At 42.7% G+C, this 5,173-nt stretch overlaps 1 pseudogene; it reads right to left on the bottom strand.

The window, feature by feature from the left end:
• Window positions 1–535: 535 nt before the first annotated feature.
• Window positions 536–1,104, bottom strand: LOC102770009 (annotated as a pseudogene).
• Between the last annotated feature and the right edge of the window lie 4,069 nt (window positions 1,105–5,173).

Raw genomic sequence — 5,173 nt, 5'->3', positions numbered from 1 at the left:
ACATCTTCATCCTTCTTTGTCGAAGGACACTTTGGTTGTTTCCATGTCTTGTCCACTGTGAATAATGCTGTAATGAACATGGGTATGCATATATCTTTGCAAATAAATGTTTTTAATATTGTTGGGTAGATACCCAGAAGAGAAGTTGCTGGGTCTTATGGTAACTATATTCTTAATTTTTTGAGGAATCTTTCCATCGTTTTTCATTTGGCTGTACCCATTGGTATTCTCACCAGCAGTAATTGAGGAGAGGGGAAAGGGTTGGGAGTAGAGAGTAAAGGGGGTCAAATATATGGTGATGGAAGATGATATGACTTTGTATGGCGGTCACACAATGCAATATACAGATCATGTATCATAGGAATGTACACTTGAAACCTATATAATTTTTTTGGGGGGATGCCACATTACTTTATTTGAAGGAATAGTACAAATGAAAGACATAAGTGGATGTTTTAGTACAAGTTACAGAAAAGGTAACTCCACCATGCACTTACTGCTTTGGTGACTAGGAAGTCACTCCCGTGGCTCTGGGAAGCCAGCCTAAGGCTTAGCTCTCATCACTGTCTACCAGGGTGTGCTTGTCAAAGAGATACTCTGCCATGCCAGTTTCAGGGCCTCCAACCTGTGCAAGTTGGTTATGTGGTCACCCAGTTCTTTAATGGATTTCACTTGCTCATTCAGGTAGTGATTCTCAATGAAGTCACACAAATGAGGATCATTTTTGTCAGTGGCCAGTTTGTGCAAGTCCAATAGTGACTGATTCACACTTTTTTTCCAAGTGTAATGCACTCTCCATTGCATTCAGCCTCTTCTCCCAGTCATCACAGTCTAGTTTCTTGATATCTTGAAGGAAGATTCCATCACCTGGTTGGTTCTGCAGCTTCATCATTTTCTCAGCATGTTCTCTCTCTTCATGAGATTGGTGAAGAAAATATTTGGCAAAGTTCTTCAAAACCACATCATCACTGTCAAAATAGTAAGGTAGTGAGACATGCACAGGCAGACATAGGAAGCGTAGAGCTCCAGGTTGCTCTGGTGATTGATGGCGGTCTCTGAGTCCTGGTGGTAGTTCTGGTGCACCTTCGAGGCGGCCCCTGTCATTGTTATGAGGTGGCTAAGGAGAGGCAGCTGTGCAGCATTGGACTGGTGGCTGGGGCCTTGGGACTGTCTGAGGGTGCTGGGCGCTGGCTGAGATGGATCTAGCACTGGGTTTCATCTAAGCACTGTTGAAGCAGGAACAGGGTGACTTTCCACAAAGACTCAAAACCTATATAATCTTATTCACCAATGCCACCTCAATAAATTTAATAAAAAAGAATGAAGATCCCCCTAAAACAGAATAGAGATGACTATTGTCCAAATAATAACCATGGCTGTCATTTATAGGAAACTTTCAGTATTTCAGCTACTGTGAATAGCTGATATTTACCGAGTAAATGTCAGGCATTGTTATAATGCTTTACATACTGCGTATATGATTTAAACCTCCCAGCAATCCCGTGAATAGGTTCTAATATGTCTCCCCCTAGTGGCGTTGTGGAGAAGAGCGTGAAAGGGGAAGGTGGGCAAGTGTGGAAGCAAGAACCTACAGGCTTGGTGATTGTTCTCCATGTTTCTAATTTTCTCATCCTACTCCAAGCTTTCACTTGAGAATCTGAAGAAATTATAGATCAAGAGAGAAGGGAATGGAGCTAAAGAAAGTGTTGGTTTTTTTTTTATTAAAATTTTAGGAGAAGTGAGAAACATTGAGACAGAAACCATAGAAAAATTCAGGGAGTATTCCAGGAGGTTAAGTTTAATGGCTGCTACCATCTTTTGTCTCTAATAACTGTAAATGTTCACCATATGTAAAGCTTTTGTAAGTGGAAATTTATCCCAAAATTTTGGAAATAGGGAGAAGGCCCAGCCTCCTGAAGCAAAGCAAGAACTAGAGTGAGCAAAAAACTACCCAGAGACACACCAGTGAACCAGGGATAAGGGGAAAATGAAAAGATTTAGCAAATTAGGGTCTTGTGATGAGCACAATTTTGCCATTCACATGGGCATTTTCTGTTCAACCTGCTAAACCTTGTTACTGTCAGACATTGAGCATACGTGAGAAGACTGGGAGATAGCAGCTCGTTTCATGCTCATTCACGCTTCTCCTTCAACATGGCAAAGGTAAAGGAAGAAAATCAATGTTCTCATCCTGGACTCCCCTCTAACAAGCTTCCCCATGTTAAATTTAGATGCAAAGAGCCCAGGTCCTTTTTGTGACAAGCAAAGGATCTGATCGCAGCTTTTGATATCCAAAGTTGTGAAAGGGCTATTTGAATACATATTTCATCTTGACACTCGTTCACCCTGTGGCTGCACTTCCTAGGAAGGGACTGCTGCTCCAGTAATGATCCATCAGTAACTGACTCTTTCTGTAATTGGAAAGGCAGCACAATGCCGCTTCACAGACTTTTGTTTATGGAGTGTTTTGTCATAATTTAAAATGCCTTCTGTTTTCCCATAAACCCATGAGGTGGGTTATTGTCACTGCCATTCTAAAGATGAGAATGTGGAGCTTGAATAACTCTACAAGGTTATAAGAGAAGTTTATTGGCTTAGGATGAGAACTCAACATTTCTTGTTTCACCAGATTATTACCTTGTGAGTCACATAACTATGGTGACAAATGGAATGACCAGAGATAATGGGTTAAGAAGTGGGGCAGGCATAGAAGTCCATTGATGCACCAAGCTGGAAGGTAAAAGGGGCCATTATTCATGCAACAAATGCAGTCTGTGCCATGATTTTAAGCTACTCAGGACAAGTAAAATGAAGCTATATTTTTTCTTTATTTTATTGCTATTGTTATTTGTGCTGTCTCTATTACTTGAATACTATTCTGACTTTTAGGTTTGTCAAGTGGCTCCACTGTGGCTCCTATCACTGGTAGAAACCACCAAAGTAGAGTTTGATATTCTCATGGTATGTCATGTTTCCATGTCATGTTTCACATTCAGATGGCCAATGGTGGGTGGATAATTAACCAGGTAAATTAAGATTTTTTTGTTAATCCTCACTCGAGGATATTTTTTTTTCTCATTAATTTTTGGAGAGAGTGGAAGGGAGAGGGAGAGACAGAGAGAAGCATCAATGTGAGTAAGACACATCTATTGGTTGCCTCCTGCACCTGTCCAATCAGGTCCATGGGCTGGCGTTCTATCCACTGTGCCAAACCAGCTAGGGCTGCAGAAGATTTTTTAAAAATATATGTTTTTATTGATTTCAGAGAGGAAGGAAGAGAGAGATAGAAACATCAGTGATGAGAGAGAATCATTGACTGCCTCCTGCACGCCCCCTACGGAAATCGTGCCTACAACCCAGGCACGTGCCCTTGACGGGAATCAAACCAGGGATCCTTCAGTCCACAGGCCAACACTGTAATCACTAAGCCAAACCAGCTAGGACTGCAGCAGAATTTTTAACAACTCATTTTACCTTTCTTTTCAGAATCTTAGCAGATTTATTGATCTATGGAGAGAGAAGGACATTGAGGGTGAGAACAAAAGAGACCAGTCCTTTTTACTTGATTTTCTGAAGAGGTGGTGAACAAAAGGAAGGCTTTACATACTAGGTATGTGAATCATAAAGGAAGCCTGAGGTGGGGTCAGAAGGGAAGCTCAGGCTCTCTTTTCTTTTTAAAACATATATCTTTATTGTTGAAAGTATTAAAGATGTCCCCCATTGGCCCCTCCCCACATTGACCCTCCAAGCTCAGGTTTTCTGACCCAGAGAAAGGAATTATTTTTCTCAGATCCGATACTGAAGATTTAAAAGGAAAGACCTCATTGTCCCATTGCAATTGCCACCCCATCGAGGAACCACAGGAGTGAACAGAGGCGTGCGGAGTGGTGATAGCTCTACACAAAACAGACTGAAGAATGGCCTCTGAGCACTGATAGCAACACAGCTTGTGGACAGACACGGGCATGACTAACCTGTAAGAGAGTAACAGCTCTTTTAATACCATGTGCAGGAGAAGAGAGAAACATTTCTGACATTTGCATGTCAAGAGTAAGAACAGTTATAAGTAGGAGAAAGGGTGAATGCACAGTAAATGTGGAAAAAGCCTTGGGAATCCCATGTTTAATCAAGACGGTGCAATGGAAAGTTGTCCAGGCTATCCTCCTCCCCTTGGGGAGAAAATTGCCTAAAAAAGAATTCAAGTGAAGTAGTTCACTATTGCTGAATTTCTCCTGCGTGTTAGAACAGTTAGTAACTAAATGTTTGCAGGGAGGAAGAGAAAATATGGTACCTGGTCTCCCCCACATACCTATGCTTACAGTATTGCAATTGTCTATGTTTTCATATATATCCACACACAGATGTAGGCTCTATGGGGGCAGGGATGTTGCCTGCTTGTTCAGGGTGGTATCTCCAGTGCCTGGCACATTTTGTTTGGCATTTAACACATTAGATGGTTGTTGGTTGTCCAAAGGAATGAATGGTAGACCAAGGAAAGGAGTATTACAGATAGAGAAAAAGTTAACTTTTATTTTCCAAGTCTAATCCATTGGTATTCTTTTAAGAGACATGCAGTGTATAATTAAAACCCAAACTGCTGAGGTTCCAAATTCAGTTCTACCATCTTCAAGCTGTGTCATCACAGGATGGTCCTTAATCTTGTCTGTGAACTATTGTCCCCAGTTATATCAATGGATATATCTGTGATATAACTTTTGCTGCATGTACAGAACACCCAAATAGAGTAGTTCAGATAAGATAAGGGTCTTTCTTTTACTATGTAATATAAAGAAGTCAGTTGAACCTGTATGGCAGGTCTATTATACAATCACTAGGGGCCCGGTGCACGAAATTCGTGCACGGGGTGGGGTGTGTGTGTGTGTGTGGGGGGGGGAGTGTCCCTCATCCCAGTCTGCCCCCTCTCACATACTGGGAGCCCTCAGGCGTTGACCCCCATCACCCTCCAATCGCAGGATCGGCCCCTGACGCCATCTTGACGCCTCTGACAGAGGTGTCAGGCCTGGGCAGGGGACCCTCATTTCCCCCCATCACTGGTTCTGCCCACAGCCCAGGCCTGATGCCTCTGGCCTAGGTGTCAGGCCTGGGCAGGGGACCCCCAGACCCCTCCGATTGCTGGCTCTACCCATTGCCCAGGCCTGATGCCTCGGCCAGC

This window comes from Myotis davidii, unplaced genomic scaffold (genome assembly GCF_000327345.1).
Source record: "Myotis davidii unplaced genomic scaffold, ASM32734v1 scaffold420, whole genome shotgun sequence".
In the NCBI taxonomy this organism is placed as follows: domain Eukaryota; kingdom Metazoa; phylum Chordata; class Mammalia; order Chiroptera; family Vespertilionidae; genus Myotis; species Myotis davidii.
This window is presented reverse-complemented; position numbering and strand designations above follow the sequence as displayed.